General features: G+C 38.6%; 1 protein-coding gene across 6 annotated transcripts in view; it reads right to left on the bottom strand.

The window, feature by feature from the left end:
- Positions 1-5,947, bottom strand: part of LOC5567979 (sodium- and chloride-dependent GABA transporter ine) — an 82,964-nt gene extending 77,017 nt beyond the window's left edge. Inside the window, exons 1-2 of one of the 6 annotated variants that reach the window (XM_021847377.1) lie at positions 5,929-5,947; positions 4,652-5,044 (exon numbers count right to left, since the gene is read on the bottom strand). The gene's annotated coding sequence lies outside the window, so the exon portion shown is untranslated. The other 5 variants (XM_021847373.1, XM_021847374.1, XM_021847375.1 and 2 more) reach the window with 5 other exon arrangements.
- Positions 5,948-22,477: the final 16,530 nt, after the last annotated feature.

Genomic DNA, 22,477 nt, shown 5'->3' with positions numbered 1-22,477 from the left:
ATTTTTGACATCCCTGAGGTAACTCAGGTAAGTCAGATGTGAAAATATTGTATAATATTGGTCCCAAAATGCTGCCTTGGGGAACACCAGCTCTTACAGGAAGTCTTTCAGACCTGGAGTTCTGATAATTAGCCTGAAGTGTACGATAAAAAAGTTATACAATGAAAACCTATTAGCAAGACGACGTTGATTAACACGTAAAGGAATAACATTAATAACAAAATTTTCCAAAATTTCCGAATATTATATTTTTAATAACTCTGTGGGCGATCCAAATTTAAAAAATGTTTGAAAAACCAATCTCCCAGATGCTCCTTACCAGAGTTAAGTCGAATAACAACCGCATAACATAGTGATAACAAGATGTACATCATGACTTCATTTTGTTATTTTTTTGTTAACAATACGAAGGCTCTTGTTATCAACGAATTTTGAGCTGTCAGATCGAGGATGTCACTGACGGGTGAATGACGTCAAATGTTTGTTATCATAATTCGATCTTTATAACTAATGGATAACATGATGAGTTATCAATCACTTATGTAAACATCGTTCGGTAATATTGAAAATGTCGTTACTTTCTTAAATTATGGCTTCTGAAGCCGAATATGAAGGCCAAATGCTTACGAGTCATTTGCTTTTTGAGTTAAAACGGGGTAACTTTGATAGTTTTTCGAAGAAAACTTGAATATGTATGCATGCTGTTTCAAAGAATTATAATTTATGTTTTTAAAACAAGTACTGGTATCCTAATTATCGATTGCAGTTGATAGATTGCCTAGAGATTTTTTATGAATGGATAAATAGTTTTTCATACAGTCGAAAGTCGTTTTTTTGTTTTGGGGTAACTTTGATAGTCGAACAAAATTAAATGAATTACGGAACATTTATATGGCCCTAGGGCGTTGCATACCTTATAAATTTTCAATATTTGTATATAAATCTTCAAATGTACTTGATTCGAACAAAAACAGCTTTGACGTGAAGTGTCATACTAATACTTTTTACTTTTGCATTCGTTTTGCTTAACTGATTAACAGAAACTTCATTATTTCGTTTAGTATGTTGTGGGTCTCGCACTATCAAAGTTACCCCGTTTTACGTTTTTTTTTAAATTCAAAACACCTAATCGTAGATAACGCCCAAATGTAGGCAATTTCCTAAGGAAACTCCATGTTCTTAACAGTAATTCATTAATGTTGCCTAATTGAACACTCTTATAACCATTTTGACACCGAAACCGTTTTCGGCGATGCCATTTTCAGTGAGAACCGCATTTTCTTCAACTTCAACTCATGTGAGACATGAATCTTCGGTTGTGTCATTGAAATAGTTGTTTCGCAAAGTTGACAAATTTACGCATGAAGCCAACGCAATTTCCACAAAAATATTTATTTTCATTAGCATATGAATATGAAAAGGAGTAGCACAATTCAAGCTTTGGAAATGTTTTATCAATAAATGATGATACAAAGTTTTAACGAGATGAATCATTCCGATCAATGTTACCCCGCTGATCAATGATACCCCGGATTATGGTAACCGATTTCCATTCTTCCAATAAAGTTCCTAGAGGAGTTATTCTTAGAATGTATTTCAGAAATTTTCGTTTTTCTACAGAATTCGCTTGAGGTTTCGTTACACTGCAGTAAAACGAGGAAGTTTTGTTTTCGAATAATTCCTTGAGAAAAAGATAAAAAAAAATGTGGAGATATTCTTTGAGAATTCCTCAGATAATATCTCAATAGGCCTGTCAACCTTTTTTCTCGATCGGAGATACTAGCTAAACACCTATTCATCAAACTGAACCGTTTTGGTCTTTAGTCTGTTCATTGTGCAAGAAAACGTCAAATTAGTGAAAAACGTTGTTTCGCCTTCCAAATATCAAAAGATAATATATCAATTTTCTGTAACTCGATGTTGAAGGGACCATCGAGTTGGGGAAGTATCGAATTATAGAACATAAAACCAGTGCAAATGCGAACCAGGGAACCATCAAGGCAGCCATGAAAACCCACTTTTACAATGGTTCTTTAACTCGATATCGAGATACCGAATATTCATCGCGAAAAAAATAATAATTTTAAAATTTGTGCTTAATTAGCCTTGTACACAACTAGAGAAAATGTTCTATCATGCTTTTTCTTTCAAATGTGATCTAAATGAGGGCATAAAAATGTAAAAACTTTTATCCGATAACTCCACAATTTTAAGGAACTTATCTTAGTTCAAATATGTGATTTTTTATGGAATCTGTCGATGGAAAATTTTGATTACACTTTGACTTAAACTTTTTATGTGTTCTCCCTTAGTCAGCGTTATAAAGACACCTCTATGAAATATTGGCTTTAGGAGGTATCTTATTCGTTCTTGTATCATCATTTTTTTTATTGCAAACGTTTGTAGTAAAGTAAAGTCGTCTCCATTGAAAATTCATCATTCTGCACAATCACGTTGAAAACCTAGCATTGCATAGTCGGGATAAATGATAACAAAAATTCTTGAATTTTTAAATTACGTATCAATTATTCTACACTGCAAAACGTAAGATTGATGTTCGGGTGAGCTCAAATAAGTTTTTGCAAATACCTACATTCATTCGCAAGTTGATGATTTGGTAAACTATCTTCGATTATGTAAGAAAAATTTACAAAGAAAAAACTGTAGTAAAAAAAAATAAAGTTGTGATGTCATAAAATGGTATGGTATGGTATTGGCACGATAATGTCGATTTTAGTGAAATGCAATAAATTAAGGGTGGAATTCAGCGAAAGGTTTGAAAACTCGACAGAAAATCTGAGAAATATTGTTTCTTACATTTTCCCTTGAAGCTTAATTTATAAAAATGCTTCGAAATGATTCGCTGAGATTTTTATACGTTTTTTACTTTTTGATAAATCACTCATTTTATGCGACCAAAATCTAAGAGGAACAGCATTTAGTTCCCCCTTTTTTTTAACTTAAGAATATTAGGATGAAAGAACCGGGTTTGGCCATAAGGCCAATAGTAATCCTAGTGTATAATACACCGTTTTACACAGAAAAATTAGCACATTCACATGGTGAAGCTGCATTCATTTAGTCGCTCAAATATATTAAAAAAAACAATTCTTATAGTTTTAACTTCTATGCTCCTAATTTGGCCTCTCTCATAAGAAATCAATGTGATTGACCCCTTTAGGAATCAAAGTTATGAATGCGGCCGAATCTGATTCTAGTGGCGTATATTGGCGTATTTTCAATGTGAAAATGATAGTTCTACTTAGTTCCGATAATATTGAGATGGCGTAATTGCCGTACATGTAGCTTAATATACGAAATTTTTCGAAAATGATTACTTAAACCAGTGCTTTCACCCTATGATTGATTGATTTGCACAAAAGTGCTTATAATTATTCTAAATGACATTTTAACCTCTTACGTCGTTGATTTTGATCAAACAGTTGCATTATCAAAAACATATGGGCTATCACTATTCATTTTCCAAAAAAAATATATACAGTCAGCGACATAAGTTAGTAACCAAATGCTGTTATTCCATACAAAATGCTCAAGTTTGGGGTGCTGTATCACAGCTCCTGGTAATCCGAATTGGCTGATATTTGGATGATAAACTACAAATAACTTGGAATTATGCCTGTAAGGGAATTATTTCATTGCAGTCATTTAACATAGAGTTTCAGATAGTTGTTCAAAGACAAACAAACCGAGGGACTTTTTAATTTAATTCGAAAACGGTAAGTCGTGGAAAGAACACACCCTGCAAATTTGTGTGACTTCACAAATTGAACAACTTTGTTGAACAGACCAACAACCCACAACTCATTATTTTAGAATTAAATTACAAAATCTCTTAGTTACTTACTTTTGTCTTTGAACAACTCTCTGAAACTCTATGTAAAATGACTGCAATGTAACAATTCCCTTACAGGCAAAATTTCAAGTTATTTGTAGTTCGTCATCCAAATTTCAGCCAATTCGGACTACCAGAAGCTGAGATACATCAACCCAAACTTGGGCATTTTGTATGGAAAAACAGTATTTGGTTACTAACTTCTGTCACTGACTGTATATAAATCGGTTGAGTTATCTAACAGAAATCCGCATATTACAAAATAATGTTTTCTGAAGATTTTTATTCGGCCAGAGTGTTAGCAGAAACAATGAAGGTTATATCAATTCGCCTAATTCTTTCACAACAGACTCTTAAGCAAAGCATTACCTCGAATAAGCGAATAATCGAGCATAACAAAATCTGCAGTATGAGATATTTACGTGGGTTATGGATACGGGTCAGTCCCCGAAGTAAATTCGAAATATTTTCTGAATTCGATAACCAATTATCAAAATCGTCAACTTTTTTTTATAAATAGTAGACTTATAAAAAAACAATGCAATGGTAGGTAGGCTGACGCTCTTGGCAAGGCCCAACCTGACAAAGCTCATTTTACGATAACGTTACAACAGTAATGACAGGTACCATAAAATATTCTTTTGGGCTTACTATGCAATGTATCGTACATTTCTTCGATGACCCAGACCACAATCCGTCAGTTTCCCATCCAAATTCGCAATGACAGTGCGGTCAAGTTTCACAATAACGAACACAATGATAACGAGGAAACCACATCGGAAACGATGATAGTCTTACCTTGAAAAGATAAGAAACCGATCTTATCGCCTGTAGCCGTGCTCCGTGTTTTAGGTGCTCTGTCTTCCGTCGGTTATCGATTGAGGTTGTGGGCCGATTGGTTGGTTGGCACTCAAGGGCACTTAGCTAGTAAGGTAGCCCAACCAGCCACCTGTTGTGTGCCCGGCTTTCGTGACTAATTGGGTTCTCCTTGATGGTCAGCACGAAAAATAGCTAGAAAATACCGGAACGAGCTGACGTAATGCTGGCAGGCTTTCGATGAGCACACATAAAACTCTGACCCTTGGACTCTTGTTTGTCGGCTTGATGATGAATTTGGAGGGTTAATTAATCTGGGATTCACTCAATGCTGTTGGGGCTTGTTTAATGTTCATTCACACTCTTTATGACTCGCTGTAACAATACAGAAAAGAACTTTATTCGGACTCACAAGCGCGACACTCTTGTATAGCCATAATTTGCTACGGTCACCTAGAGAGCTATTAAATAGTGCTAATATCGCTATCATAGGATTTGTATCACGACGACTCTTCTTGTTTGTAGCCGGCTTCTTCTTCCCAGTGACGACGAATACTCCAACAATGAGGTGATCTATTTATTTTTTCATGCTATAATTGGCCGGTAATTTATCTATCTGCAACAGCACCAGCCCATCATTGGAGGCGGTCACTTTTGTATTCTCTTTCTCTGTAGAGCCACTTTCCGTTTATTTTCCGCGTGTGTGACGTTACTTTCCGTTTTCCTCACTATAAATTTGACACTTGTTGACTATTTTTACCACCATGTGTGTTTGGACTCTCTCGCTTTATGGCCGTTAACTTTTTTCTTTCGCTGTAGAGCATCACCGGGATGAGCTAGGCATTGATAGGCGTTCAATCTCCAATACTTGCTCGCGGCGGTCACTACAAGAATTCGCATCAGATAGGACTAAACCGAAGGTTCGAACGAATGCATGTCGATACAACGCACAAACGATACTACCCCTAATCTAATCGAACCTTTCGCTTATCACTTGTTTTCAAAAGATGGACTACTTTTCACAAACTAACACATGGGCACTACTATTACCAAGAACACTCGTTTCACCGTGTTAAGTCCTAAGAAAGCAACTGTAAAACCTCATAAACCGTCACAGAGAGAGCACCTCCTTTGGTTGGCCACACGACCCGGGGACAGGACTGGACGACGCGCGCACGTTGATCTTCGGAACCGTTCTGATAATAGCATTCGCGATCAGTATCTGCCCTAGGATTTGCTAAAACGCTTGACCCGCATACTTCTCTTTCTCTCTCACACACACTCACGCCGACTCTTTCACTCTGATGCAGTTCGCTTCAGAGCGCTCGCAGAGCTACCTAAAACCTCATAAATACAGTGTTGATCAGCTACTGAGGGTACTACCGAATGATCGTCTCGATTGGAAGAGAACCTACTTGCGCGCGCGAACCGTCCGAGACTACCAAAGGGGGGTACCCAGTATAGTATATGCTCATCACGAACGCGTCTAAACCAAACGACTTAGTGAGAGTGACTACCTGCATGGGTTTGCTTGATTGGTCGCGCAAGTTAGTATACGCCACGGGATGACGCGCGCGATGTCGTCACGCCGCCGCGCCATCCAGCTGCGCAGGAACAGTGATGGCAAACTGGATATTTTGAACTTTTCTGTTTTGTTAAAAAATAAAAAATAACTGTAAAAGTATGGGACCTTTTCTTTTTTTTTTGTGAAATTAAATATATTGTTGAAAAATATTCAGTCTTATTTATCTTTAACAATTTAAGTAACGATCTAATTAACCGTTCACACAACATGTAAAATTAGAAACAGTATAAATTATATAAGGTTCTTCAACACAGTTCATCTATGAAATCTCTAAGATAAAATCCTTCATCTTTTCTTGCAGGAAAACCATAAGAATTTCTCCAATTATCCTTCAATGAGTTTTTCGGAATATTCTTCCAACGAATTCGACGGAAATTCTCCAAGTAATTTATCTGTGCTATCCTTGTAGAGACTTCCAAGACATGTTTACGGCTAAGTACCATTCTTATAGAAAATATATCAGAAAATTATCAAACTATTCCATCAAATGTACAGGGCTGGTAGCAACTGAGTGGCTTGTAGATAGTACTTTTAGAGACCTCATGCTTAAAAATAAGTCTGAACAAGAACCACAGTATGGTGTGCTAATATCGCTATCATAGGACACTAACTAACACTAAGGAATTAAGACAACAAAAATAATCCAAGAAAAACCTGGAAGAACAGAGTTTTCATATTAAAAAAAAAACCCAGTCAGACATTCTCTACGGATATTCCTAAATACTTTTTTTGTGTTTTACTCGTGAAATAATGGCTGCATATTACTGAAAGGGAGGGGGTGGGTGGGTGTCTAAACGATATTACGACCCATACAAAAACTGAATAATATTCATACAAAAAGCGTTACAAGAGGGTGGGTGGGTGTCCAAAATGGCCAATTTTAGCGTTATGAAATAAATGAATGAGCCCTAATGTATTTTTTATTTTTTTTCAGGAATTTCATCTTAAACTAATTCAGGTGTATTTGCTCAAAGTTTCCTCCAGGCTTCGAAGATTTCTTCACAAATTTATTCGTCGATTGTTTGGCGGGCGTCTTAAGAAATTTAGAAGACGCCTTCAAATATGTATAACCCCAGAAAACAGTTATGACATTCCAGCATGATTTTTTAAAGGAATTTTTTCAAAGATTCTTTTAAAAATTTCTCAAGACAATCCTAAATTCTCCAAGAGTTCATTAAGCGGTTTTATCCTATTATGTCACTAGGATTCCATCCAAGTCTTCCGTTTAAGACATCTTCATAACTTCAAGCATCAATTTCTCCAGCGATGTCACCACTGATTTCCTAGGACGTCCTTCAAAATTGCTGTTCAGGATTTCTTTGAGAGTTTAGCCAGTAATATCTCTAAGCATTTCTTCAGACTTCTCATAAGACTCCTTCAGTCCTCCAGGAATTCTTCCAGGAATGACCCACGCTCAAAGAATATACTTAATTTTTTTCAGGGATGTCTACATGGAATTGTCAACTAAAAATTATTGGTGAAAATGCGGAATCAATGGTCGAATTTATTGAGGAATTGGTTTTAAGATATAGATTAAATAAAATAATCCCTAGGTACCGTTTTGATTCATATTACGGACACTTAAGGCCTTAGTGAAGTATAACTCTGCATAGAGCACACAAAATAAATCATTCTGTATGATTTCTCAGCGTTACCGAGCGTCGGAAAACCTTAACTTTCGAATGGTAGGTAAAGAATACGCTTCCGCAACTTGAATAATTTTAAATAAATCATTTTGTGTGGCATTTTCATGATTCTTATTCAAGACGCTTCCTCACCTTTGCCTCATATTCCGGACACTTTGATTCGAATTCCGGACAGCTCATCTCCTCCTTCTCCTTTCTGGCGTTACGTCCCAACTGGGACAGAGCCTGCTTCTCAGATAAGTGTTCTTTTTGAGCACTTCCACAGTTATTAACTGAAAGCTTTCTTTGCCGATTGACCATTTTTGCATGTGTATATCGTGTGGCAGGTACGAAGATACTCTATGCCCTGGGAATCGAGAAAATTTTCTTTACGAAAAGATCCTCGACCAGCGGGATTCGAACCCACGACCCTCAGCATGGTCATGCTGAATAGCTGCGCGTTTACCGCTACGGCTATCTGGGCCCCTCACCTGGACTCATCTGGACAGCTCATGGAAATCATTAATTAGAAAAGTCAAATTAGTTGAAGTCGTCAAGCCACTGAAGAGACGTCTAACCCGGGTAGAGGTGAATAACAAAATAATGGTACAATAAGAACAAATTTTGCAATCATATCTTGTTTTTACCATTATTATGTTATTAATATATGACATAAATATCTCGTCAATAGCAAAACATACAATTATAGCATATTATTTTGTTATTACAATGGCAAAAAAAGATATTATTTAGTTTTTATGCCATGTAAACTTAGTTATTATTTTTGTTATTTTATCTCTTATTTCAAACAAACAAAGAACAAATTTTGCTATTCAAACATTCTATTTTAATGGTAAGTTTTGTTATTCTTTTGCAATTCTTCTCTACCCGGGAAGGCAGTTAGACATTATAAGCTTGCATAGACTTTTATGGAAAAGCTTATTAAAACGAGCCCACGGTGTCTCTGGTAGAACAACATTAATATAAAAAAATCAGTATCGCTAAAACATCCACAAAATGAAAGCTTAGGCTTTTCTCTTTCATTTGAGACCTGTTTGGAAATGTTCTATCGGGGGGTCCTGAACATTTTTTTTCAAAACAGTACAATGCCGTTTAATTCAGTACTGATTTCTTAATTATGGTTCACATAGTCATTTTCTTTCCTGCATACCTATCTAGGTAGCCATGAGAAAATTTACTACGAATAGTGAACCAATTAATAAAAAGGATTTAGGATTATACCATTCTATTTAAACCAATTACAAACACGACATATCGATAAAGTAAATACGGTTTATATGGCTTAGGTGCAAATGCTCACTATTGTACATTACTACAGTTCAAAGATGCTGTCGATCATATGCTTCGGAGTTCTCCGGAACTTTAACATGATTCCAAGCAACTTGAAGATCGAAATGCACGGTTTCGCTGGCTTGTTTCCCGTATTTGCTCAAACCACTTCCTGTGATTTTACATAACTTCTGGATATGATAGCGCAAATGTGGAACTTCGAGCTATTGGGTAAGCAATCCACGTTTTTGAAAAGTTCTCAACCTTTTCTGCAAAATCATCATCCAGACTCGTTTGAAATCCCCATTATAACGCAAAACAGATTGACGATTTTAAAATCTCCAGCAATGAAGCACCTAAAATTACTGAAAAGCAACAGTGTCTTCCAAATTTTCTCAATATTGCTATATTTATCTGAAACAACAGAAGCAACAGCAAGCAGCAACAGTATTTTTACGCCAGTATCCTTACATCGGCCTTGAATCCCGATGACGTCGGAATTATGCTCGATAATCGAGAGGGTAACCTTAAAGGATTGTTGTTCTCACATCATTACATGCTTCGAGTGGTAGGTTTTAAATTGTATTTATATTTATACAGTGCTACATTCAAAAATTTAAATTGGTTACTGAACGAATAAACGTGCAAGCTCGACATATTTTTGTAGGACAATACCACACTTTAATCCTGATGTCGTGAAGAATGTGCTGTTCAATAATATTAACCACTATTGCTGATAACGTTTGCAGACATATATTTTTTAAACACAATACGCAAATCTTCGAACGATTTTCGGTTTCATGTTTCAGGTCTCCTGACAGAGTGTAGCGTAAATATATATTTATTAATAGGTGTGAAATTGGGATATATTTATTGTAATTATTAACAGGCATACCTCTAATCAGCAAACCAAAATGTTGACCCAGAACAATGAATTTATAAACTTATCACGCGACACAAGCACCAATTTTTCGCTATACCACCTTAGAACGCGACAACTTAAGCAATGCAGCGCTGATTTCCTTACTATTGATACCAATTTAGTTGTTTGTGCAATCTGTGAAACCATTTGTAATGTAATGATCGATGAGTAAATGTTTTCTCAAACAGTAGCATACTACTGAATCTAAATAAGGTTTATTTATTGAAAATTTTTTAAATCTCTAAACATGTTTTTTTATATAAAATTTAAAATACTTTTTACAACCATTTTAGTTTTATATAAATAAATAAATTTTAATTAAAAATATACAATTTTACTATTTACTGAATTTATAATCAACTGAACAGCAACACTGCCAAAACAAGCTTGTTTTATGGAAATCTGGACAAACATTAAAAAAGGGCACATCGACATTGGTAAACAATGGCTTTGTAAGATGCTGTTGAGCCCAATTCAACTCGATCACGCTTACCAATACTAGTATCAGGAAGAGCTAACACTAATCTTTCTGATAGTGGTGTTAGTTTGCATGGGCGAGCTAAAAAGGGTTCAACAGCAACGTTTCTGAAAAAGGCTCAAGACCTCTTTAGCCCTTTTCAAATGTTTGTCCAGAAATATTTGTCATGGCCTTCTACGGTTTGATTGAGTTGTCATCATATGGTACAAGCGATTCATTGTATCATACTATTTGTGGAAGAAGATCACCTATGGTACGTATCTCCTACTAAAAAAAAAATGTTCAGGACCCCCCGATAGAACATTTTCAAACCGGTCTCAAATGAAAGGGGAAAGTCTAAGCTTCCATTTGGTGGGTGTTTCAGCGATACTGATTTTTTTATATTAATGTTTTCTACCAGAGACACCGTGCGAGCCTCGAAAGTGAGAACTTTTGAACAGCACAAATTGAAACATTTTGTGTTTCCCATAAAAAGTAGGGTGTCCGGAATTTGAAGCTGTCCGTAATATGATTCAAACGGTAAATTTTGAAGCAATTCCTCAGGCTTTTTTGATTATTTATAGAGGAATCAAGGAAAAATAACTAGACAACCCGGCAACCTTAATAAATTCTCTGCGTTCCTAAAAAATCCCTGAACGAATTTCTTCAAAAATTCTATAATGAACCTTCAAAGATTCTCTTATGGGAACTGTAGAGATCTTTAAACGCTCTGCTAGAGTAACTACTTTATAAATCGTGGAATAATAGCTGGCAAAATTTCCAGAGCAATCTCTGTGGAAATTATTGGATGAAGTTACGTTGGATTTCCCTAATTATGCCCTAAAGATTTATTTGTTCACTGTTGTTATCACTGGGACAATTTCAGAATAAATTGCAGAAGCGTTTATGGAAAATCTTAGAAAGAATTTCCGGAGAGATGGCTCTACCTCGTTCGGCATAATGCCATTTTGGTCATTTGGCATAATAGTTGTTTGGAATAATGGTCGTTTGACATAATTTGAAAAGGAAGATTCTGCAGGGGAACAGTAATATCCGGGACCATGAGATACGTTATAGAATATCATGTTCCTTCTGTTTTTTATGACATATCTTAGGCGCTGGACACTTTTTTGGTAAAAAATGCGCTATAATAATACGGACAGAATGGCCCCGAAAGTCATTTATGATGCAATTCCAAAAGAGCTTCATTGGCTATTGGTTTCCTTGAAAAATTAAGATCAGAAGTATGTCCTGTATATAAATGACTCACAACATAATTTACGATCGCGAACAGTGCATCAACATTTTTTCTTCTTAATGGAAGGCATTTGATCAAATTCAATGTCTTTCACAATGGTGGTTATGCCAAACGACCGTTATGCCAAATAGCATTATATCAAACAGCTACTATACCAAACGACTGTATGCCAAACAACATTATGCCAAACGGGGTTGATCCGGAGAGATGCCTGGAGTAATTCCTGAAAGCATTCCTGAGGAAATATCTGAAGAAATCACTAGTTGAAATTCCTGTCGAAAAATCGCTTGAGAATCCGGAACGTTTTTCCTCTATAGAACTTTGCAATAGGATTCACTGCAACTAGAAAGAGTAAATTGATGACTTGATATTAGATAGAGACTTTAGAGAACTTCCATTTAAAGTAGAGACTTTTTAGAGACTTGCATTAAGATAGATACCAAGGCTATAAAAAGGCTTACTATCAGCACTGAAGGATGCTTTTTGTCTAAACATAGTTTCTGTACCGAAATCTATGAATAACCTAAAATATTACATATATGTAATTAGAATTACTTTAAGAAACTCATTCGTCTTATTAGAAATAGATTAACATTTACCAATTCTTTTCATTCTAATTTGCACAAAATTTAGTTTCTAAAACATTCTTTCGTCAAATCATTAATTGATTTCAAAAAGAATTCAACCGTGAAAATGAAAAAAATATCATTTATGTTTAGTTTATGAACGAACCACCGTAACCCCGAATACCCCGTTTCCCCGAATTGCAGTTCCTCGAATAGCCCATGTTCCCGAAAAGTTTTTGCTGTACATAGCATCACCGTACATGGCATCATTTGCTGTAATATGTGAACTTAACTATTTGATGATACATACATCTGTAGCATAATGACATCGGCAAAAACAGAATGAATTGAATCCTTAACGTATCATTAGAATGCCAAAATATCTTCTAATGCGGTATGTCTAAACATCGACTAATAGTGATAACTTTATACATTTCAAGGTGGTGAACGAACCGGTCGTCTGATATAGGGGAATTGGGGGTAAAATGAACACCCTGAGCAGTTTTCCTGTTTTCTTGCGTATGAAGGTGTCAGAATATTTCTAAATTGCTCAGAATTGAAAAAAGGTGTTCATGTCATGTAACAAGTTGAAATATTGTGATGCAAATTGAATTTTACCAACATTATTATAATATTGAAAATTTATTTTCACAGAGTCAATGTGGACAAACAGGAGGGCAAAATGAACATGAGACGGGAATAATATGAACATATATTTGAGGGGTAAAATGAACATGTAATGGGGGTAAATGAACATATACTGGGGGTAAAATGAACATCATTCAAATAAAACGGGTTGCGATATGGTTCTCGGAATCTGGGACAGGGTAAATATTTACAGATTTTACGCAATCGATGGAACGTTAAACTGCGACCAACTGGATAGCTGTCCATGTTTGCCTTTGTATTTTTCTCCGGTAAACTCCGGGCATCTAAAATAAAATCCAGTGGTTTTTGCCCTGAACACCGAATTTTACCCAAATCTTGAGTGGTTCATGTTGTTTGGTTTGCGCGTTGCGATCGATCGATGGTGTCTCGACAGAAAACACGTTTGGAATAGAGTTGAAAATGCGCTTGGTAAAACCCAAGCAAGCAGGTTCGTTTTTGTTTTGCGTCGCCGGAGTGGAAGTTTTTTTTTTTTTGATTCCACATTTAATTGGACAGTTCTTCGCGAAGACCCAAGCTTAATAATTGGTTTTCACGCGTTATCGGAGTGATTTTATGGCCCAGCTTTTGCGTGTTGATGCCGAGTTTGTAATTTTAGTCGAGGACAGATTACCAACTAGTAAGCTCGTTCCATACTTGTGATAACACAAATTTGTTTCATGACAATGTTACATTTATTTAATCGTGCAACAAACTATGGATAGCTCGCCACTATGAATGTCGGTATAAGCCTTTATTTTTGTTTTATAAAAACGATATACGTGTATCTATTATATTATTTATTTTTCGCAACTCTTAGTAGTTTGAATAATTCAACATTGAAAATGTAGACATACTGATAGATAACTAATTGAATTGAGTCTAAATGAATCGCACACTTACCAAGGTGAATCCTGATCGTGTAGCTTTTGAACCTTCCCAAAAAAACAAAACTCATTCCTGTGAAAACCATGAAGATGCAGAGGTGATCTCGGTCTCTGGTAGCAATGGTCGTCACACTAATATTCCTTCCCTTTTGCGATGGCCGTAAGGACGTGGCCGGCGTTGTTATTAACACTCCTATGTTTGGAGTTCTCGAAATTGTACCTTGAAGATGTTATGATACTTCCAAGCTGCATCGATTCCATGTATAATTTTGATTATTCTGGTAAATCACGGAATAGCAACTACGAATTGAACGGTCATCAATTGCAATGCTTAAGCTCATGTTTTTGATAGTTCTAGATCGTCCTAAAGTTGTCGGAATAATTCCTTAGTCTGAGAATTGATTATGGTGCATTTTTTTGCATAGATTTATAATATAATTACCGCGAACTTGTTCATTCTACCCACAGGACTGAAACGGCTGTCATCCACGAACAACTGGAGTGAAGCCAAAAATTTGGTGCTGAAAATGGTGCTGATTTGACAGTTCACGCCAAATGGTAAATTAAGCACTAAACCTACGCGGTTTCTAGACGAAGCGAAAGCGATATTAACATTTCGCTTTTTGTATCGGCGTTTAGTTTGGCTTTGATTGCCCATTTCGCTGTAAAACTGCTCAATGTAGGAGTCATATAAAGTTGGGTACCAAATTAACGTTAATAAGTCACATATGTGTTTGCTCATGCGGTATATGTCGCTTTCGCGCGAGGTTTATTGTGCACAATGCCTCAATTTGTTTGGTGTCTGGCTTCAAGAACTAGTGCTACCTTCACAGGAGATTGATTCTACCCTCTTTTTGTTCATTTTACCCACAGTTCTCCTACACCCTCATTTATTTGATTGGCCGAGAGAACCGAGTTTTGCCATTCTCAGCATAGGGTGCAGGCGCGGTAAATGGCTGGGCATGGCGTACCATTGGTACCTCGCGTACCTGCAGGAATAAAATAGACCCCTTTGTGCGGTCCTTAGCCTCTTGCCCAGCAACTCCTATCCCTACCTCCTCGTGGTACTGGCCGGGGTACGAGTAACCTTGGGGAAGATCGAGTAACCAACCCCCGGTGGGAACTTTGGTCGTATGCTGACAGGGAAGGGGGGGTTTGCTTTTGCAAACCTGGAGCGTCTGTACTCCACGTTAGGAGCGGCTCACAACAGCGTCTGTTCCCCATGTCAGGGGCGGCTGATCATCGTCCGAGTGCCAGAGAAGGACTCTAAGCTAAACTGCGCACTATGGCCCTCCGAACATTTAGGGGGAATGGTCCTCCGGAAATCTAGGGGGTTGGTGTCAGGCCCTGCGAGCCAGCCGTAAAAACACATCAGCACAGGAACGTCAACGAGAGAATACGGACCGGAACAATCGGCAAAGACCACAGCGACGAAAATGGACTAGCGATTGGAAACTCGGTACGTGGAACTGCAAATCTCTCAACTTCATTGGAAGTACTCGCATACTCTCCGATGTACTGAAGACCCGCGGTTTCGACATCGTAGCGCTGCAGGAGGTATGCTGGACAGGAGCATTGGTGCGAACGTTTAGAGGTAATCATACCATCTACCAGAGCTGCGGCAACACACGCGAGCTGGGAACAGCTTTTATAGTGATGGGTGATATGCAAAGGCGCGTGATCGGGTGGTGGCCGATCAATGAACGAATGTGCAAGTTAAGAATCAAAGGCCGATTCTTTAACTTCAGCATAATCAACGTGCATAGCCCACACTCCCGAAGCACTGATGATGACAAGGACGCATTTTACGCGCAGCTCGAACGCGAGTACGACCGCTGCCCAAGCCACGACGTCAAGATCATCATAGGAGATTTGAATGCTCAGGTTGGCCAGGAGGAGGAGTTCAGACCGACGATTGGAAAGTTCAGCGCCCACCGGCTGACGAACGAGAACGGCCTACGACTGATAGATTTTGCCGCCTCCAAGAACATGGCCATTCGTAGCACCTATTTCCAGCACAGCCTCCCGTATCGGTACACCTGGAGATCACCTCAGCAGACAGAATCGCAAATCGACCACGTTTTGATCGATGGACGGCACTTCTCCGACATAACCGACGTCAGAACCTATCGTGGCGCCAACATTGACTCCGACCACTACCTGGTGATGGTGAAACTGCGCCCAAAACTATCCGTCATCAACAATGTACGGTACCGACGCCCGCCCCGGTACAATCTCGAGCGGCTGAAACAACCGGATGTCGCCAATGCGTACGCGCAGCATCTTGAGGCAGCGTTGCCGGATGAGGGCGAGCTCGATAGGGCCCCTCTTGAGGACTGCTGGAGGACAGTCAAAGCAGCCATTAACGACGCTGCCGAAAGCGTTGTCGGATATGTGGAACGGAGCTCAAGAAACGATTGGTTCGACGAGGAGTGCCAAGAGGTTTTAGAGGAGAAGAATGCAGCGCGGGCTGCAATGCTGCAGCATGGTACGCGGCAAAACGTGGAACGATACAGACTGAAGCGGAAACAGCAAACCCGCCTATTCCGGGACAAAAAGCGCCGCCTGGAAGAGGTGGAGTGCCAAGAGATGGAGTTGCTGTACCGTTCTCAAGAAACGCGGAAGTTCTATCAGAAGCTCAACACATCCCGCAAAGGCTTCGTGCCGCGAGCTGAGATGTGCCGGGATAAGGATGGGAGCATCTTGACGGACGGACGCGAGGTGATCGAAAGGTGGAAGCAGCACTACGATGAACACCTGAATGGCGCAGAGAACACAGGCACAGAAGGTCAGGACAGCGAAGGCGATGGCTACGTCAGCACAGCGGATAGCGGAAATCAACCAGCTCCCACGATGGGGGAAGTTAAGGATGCCATTCAACAGCTCAAGAACAACAAAGCCGCTGGCAAGGATGGTATCGGAGCCGAACTCATCAAGATGGGCCCGGACAGGTTAGCCGCTTGTCTGCATCGGCTGATAGTCAGAATCTGGGAAACGGAACAGCTACCGGAGGAGTGGAAGCAAGGCGTTATATGCCCTATCTACAAAAAGGGCGACAAACTGGAGTGTGAAAATTATCGTGCAATCACCATCCTAAACGCCGCCTATAAAGTGCTATCCCAGATTCTCTTCCGTCGTCTATCACCTATAGCAAACGAGTTCGTGGGAAGTTATCAGGCAGGTTTCATCGACGGCCGCTCGACAACGGACCAGATCTTTTCCGTGCGGCAAATCCTCCAGAAATGCCGTGAGTACCAGGTCCCTACGCACCATTTGTTCATCGATTTCAAGGCGGCATACGATAGTATCGACCGCATAGAGCTATGGAAAATCATGGACGAGAACAGCTTTCCCGGGAAGCTCACAAGATTGATCAGAGCAACGATGGACGGTGTGCAAAACTGCGTGAAGATCTCGGGCGAACACTCCAGTTCGTTCGAGTCTCGGCGGGGACTACGACAGGGCGATGGACTTTCGTGCCTGTTGTTCAATATTGCGCTTGAAGGTGTCATGCGGAGAGCCGGACTTAACAGTCGAGGTACGATTTTCACGAGATCCGGACAATTTGTTTGCTTCGCGGACGACATGGATATTATTGGGAGAAAATTTGAAACGGTGGCAGATTTGTTCACCCGCCTGAAACGCGAATCAACAAGAGTCGGGCTAATGGTGAATGCGTCGAAAACAAAGTACATGCTGGTTGGCGGAACTGAGCGCGACAGGACCCGCCTAGGAAGCAGTGTTACGATAGACGGGGATACCTTCGAGGTGGTGGACGAGTTCGTCTACCTCGGATCCTTGTTGACGGCTGACAACAATGTTAGTCGGGAAATACGAAGGCGCATCATCAGCGGAAGTCGTGCCTACTATGGGCTCCAGAAGAAACTGCGGTCAAGAAAGATTCACCCCCGCACCAAATGCACGATGTACAAAACGCTCATAAGACCGGTAGTCCTCTATGGGCATGAGGCGTGGACTATGCTCGAGGAGGACTTGCAAGCTCTTGGGGTTTTCGAACGCCGAGTGCTAAGGACGATCTTCGGCGGCGTGCAGGAGAACGGCGTGTGGCGGCGAAGGATGAACCACGAGCTCGCTCAACTCTACGGCGAACCCAGTATCGTGAAGGTAGCTAAAGCTGGAAGGATACGCTGGGCAGGGCATGTTGCAAGAATGCCGGACAACAACCCTGTAAAGATGGTGTTCGCCACGAATCCGGTCGGAACAAGAAGGCGTGGGGCGCAGCGAGCTAGGTGGATTGATCAGGTACACCAGGACCTGGAGAGCGTGGGTCACAGGCGAGGATGGAGAGAAGCGGCCATGAACCGAGGGAATTGGCGAAATATTGTTGGCGAGGCTTTATCAAGATAATTGATGTAAAGCCAAATAAGTAAGTAAGAAAGCATAGGGTGCAGAGCTACTTTCGCACTTCCATGATTCACTTTGGCTTGGGGGGTTTTTCTCGACCAATGTGTCTGAAACTTTCCAAAAAGAAGCTCTTCGATTATGATTTTCGATTCAATTCGAGTATGAGCGCAGTATTTTCTAAAAACCCCACTGCCGAAGTGAATTAAAAGAGCTAAAAATATGATCCAGCTCCCAATTTGGCCATATTTATTTAAGCGAAATTGGCACACGTTCTTTTGGCTGTTTATAGTTTTTTCTAGTGCACCACCCTGTCACTAATGAATATTATTTATCTTTTTTACATGCCGTCGTGCGGGGTGACATTGGGCCATAAGGATGACTTTAGGCCACTAGCTTTGCAGCAAAATGATATCAGAATTATTAAAACAATGTCATACATTAGTTTTCTGACATTCATATGATGCATTGAGATGCATCGAAAAGAGCGATTAGGCCCAATGTCAACCCGCACGGCGGTTTGTCGATTCGTCATTTTTTGATAATGCCTCTTCTTATGAGATTTGTTAACGATGGTTTCAAGGAAATTTCCCTCAAAATTCCTTTCAAAATCAAGAAGTAACGGTTGATAGCAGACCTTTTTTTGGAAACTTGGTCACTTTTCCATGTAAGTCTGTTTTTTTTTCTCTTGTTTAACCAAAACGGTCTCTAAAATCACTTTTCCTTTTTTTCTCCTTGCAATTCATCGAGGAAAAGCTTCAGGAATTCTTTAAGCCTATAATACCCAAATTTTTATTTTCGATTTAAGTATCATTTTTCGCTATCTAAAATCGACCTAAACACGTTTTGGACAATGATTTATTTTTATTCGCAACTATTTCCGTGTAACTAACGGAAAAATCAATATGAAATTAAGTAGATGAAAAAACCGAATTTAGTACTTTACCATTCAATTCCACTAGAGTTTGTATCCTTTGACAGATACGCGTATTTCGAGATGAGATACACGACACTGAAGACGGCCTTACAGTTGAGGTCGAAATACGCGTATCTGTCAAAGGATACAAACTCTAGTGGAATTAAATGGTAAAGTACTAAATTCGGTTTTTTCATCTACTTATAGGTATTCCACTAAACAGCTCGAAGATTTATTATCAATATGAAATTATTTCAAATCCATTATTGATTGTTTGTATAAATATATGTAAATGTACATATTTTTATATTACAAGTTAAATTAGACTTAGGCATTTGTAGATTATGAAGTAATACACACTTAAATTATTTTACGGATTTCTGTAAAATCTCAACAGCTGAACAGTTCGGTGAAATAAATTAACGGAGTACGGTAAATTTTTACAGTATTCGGTAAAAAATCACCGTAATCCGTTAAATTCCGACGAAATACGGTGTTTTATTTCACCGAACTGTTCAGCTGTTGAGATGACGGTGAAATTCACCGTAGTGTGTTTAGTGTGTACAATTCTTCAAACATTTTCCAAAAATACAAAAATGTTTCAATATATATATATTTAATGTCCTATAAAACTTACCTTATATGCGTGTTATGACCCAAAGTTTAAGGCAAAAATAAATTTATTTTATTTTCCGAGCTAAGAAAAAATACACGAAATTCCAAAGTGTACCCCGTCTAAAGGCGGGGTTGGGTATTAGAGGGATAAGTGATTTCTCAAGAGATTTCTTCTGAAATACTCTCAGGAACTCCTCCAGACATCCTTTCAAAAAATTATTTTACCGAAATACAGAAATTCCTTGCTACTAACTCTAATCATTTCCACAGAGGGTTTTCTTCTTCTTGCCGTTACGTCCACACTGAGACAGAGCCTGCTTTCCAGATTAGTGTTCTTATGATCACTTCCACAGATATTAACTGATTGCTTTCTTGGCCATTTTTGCGTTCGTATATCATGAGACAAACACGAAGATGCTACGACTATCTGGGTCCACTCACAGAGATATCTCTGATTTTTTTCCCAGGGGTTATCCTAGGATTTCCTTCAGAGATATTTTCATTAAATTTGCTACCAATCTTACCAGTTGTTACTCTAGCAGATCCGTCAAAGATGCGTAAGAAAATTCTTCAAACAAAAAAAATCCTGGAAAGTTTGTTCCAGAGTTAATGGAAAAAAATTGTTTGATGATTTTACAGGAATCAGTTCCAGTTATTCTTCCAATCATTTTCATTTGATATTTTTATCATTATATTAGGGATTCATCTAGAAAATTCACCAAGGCTTCTTCAAAAGTTCAGGACTTCTTCCATAGATCATTTGAGAAGTTCATCTCAAATTCCTAGAAAATTCCCATCAGAAAAATTTTTGGAGACATCTTTTCTGGTTGATTTGTTGAAAAAATCGGAATGATTTCCTAAAAGAATCTCACGAGAAATCTCTGAAATAATTCCTGATTGAAATCTCAAAAAAAGCATGAACGAACATTTTAGAGTATTTGCGGAGTATCTACTATTTGAATTCTTAAAGATGTTCTAAACGGAAATCTTGGACGGAATCGTAATTAGCTTTGGAAGAATTTCTAAGGAAATTACTATTTAAACTTTCTCGGGGATTCGATTGTGTTGAGTAGTATGGCTTTCAAAGCCATACCCTCAAACGATATTTCTAGTGGAATGTCTGGAGCAATTCTTGGTTTCCTGTTTCTCAGCTTAGTGTTTTTATAAGCACTTCCACAGTAATTAACTGAGAGCTTTTTTGCCTTTTGACCATTTCGGATGTGTTAAACGTGTGACAAAATCGAAGGCAAGTTGAGAGAATTTCCAAACTAAAAACATCCTTGATCAGCGCGGTATTCGATTTGTACTATTTTAAAAATTTTAACCATAGTTAGGGATGGTACACAAATTATGTCACGCTAAATTTCAACTTTTTCGACCCCCTCCCCCCCTTTGTCACGTTTTTTGTATGAGCCATCTGAAAATTTTGTAAGGCTTGTCACGCTTGGCTGGACCCGCTCCCCCCCTTAGAACGTGACGTAATATGTGCATGACCCCTTACAGTTGCTGTTGTTAAACATACTATTGTTCCAAATACCGTGCATCTGACCTGGAGTGTCAGGTGACATTTTGAAACATCTCTTAATTGCATAAACGAAGTGCATCATGATTGAAACTTTTGTATCAAACAACGTCTTGGGGTTTGTATGATTGCTTCGGGAAATAAAATATATATTAGCAATTTTGGAATAATAGCTGACACACGATATTTGGAACTCAGAAGCAACCATGCCCTAATATCGTGCCAGACAACACAATTAAAAAAAAACCTTTCGATGACTATTTACTAATCAATGCTACATAATTTATCGAAAAAGAAATCTGGAACAAAATTAAATCATTTTAAACGATTTTGAAACCATCCAAACAAAAATCTGTTTTCAGAGTACTATTCAGATGGATTTTTATGGCGTTTGCTTGGTCTTTCAATAAAGGTATCATAAGCAAAAGATCTTATTTATTAAAAAAAAAAACGAATCATTTTACCTCTAGGTCGATCTGTAAATAGAAATCGCAAACTTGTGTGACACCTTAGAATCAAAAACCTTGCGGATTTTGGTCGAGTTAATACCATATGCGTCATAAATTTGATCAAAACCGATTTTTCTGATTCTAAATTATACTACAAACTTCCGGAAGAAACTATTTACACAGATATTTGCATGATCATCCACCGAGGAACAGTCCCACGCCTTCCGTTCGAAGAAATATCTACCTATATCTCTAAACAGGTAACTACCAACAGTAGCAGCAGCCAAATCGAGATTTAAATTTTAGATTGTGCAAAATTATCCACATCCCTGAAGTGCCGCCAAATAAGCCTCCATCATAATAGGTAGCTCAATGAACGGACCAGCGTAAGCGGTTGCCATCATTTATTCCAATCAACTATCCAAACTACTAATCCGTCACGATGCTGTGTGCGGCTAACATGCATGAAACTAGCTACAGCCAGTCTGTAGGTAGTTAGGTTTGCCAATGAATTCAGAATGTCTTAGATTTATGTACATGAACATAATTATATTTTTTGTGACGCAACCGGCTTGCGCTCCGTACAGTTTCCAAAAGGATGTAAACAATTAGCCCATATTTCAGAATGCCTGGTCTCGGAGAATTAGAAGCCGCTCGCTGAGGGAAGTCATCTATCATTGCCGAGAAGGCAAATTGACGATGCAGATAA

Source organism: Aedes aegypti, chromosome 2, assembly GCF_002204515.2.
Source record: "Aedes aegypti strain LVP_AGWG chromosome 2, AaegL5.0 Primary Assembly, whole genome shotgun sequence".
Taxonomy (NCBI): domain Eukaryota; kingdom Metazoa; phylum Arthropoda; class Insecta; order Diptera; family Culicidae; genus Aedes; species Aedes aegypti.
Note: the sequence above shows the minus strand (reverse complement) of the source record. Positions and strands in the feature narration are given on the sequence as shown.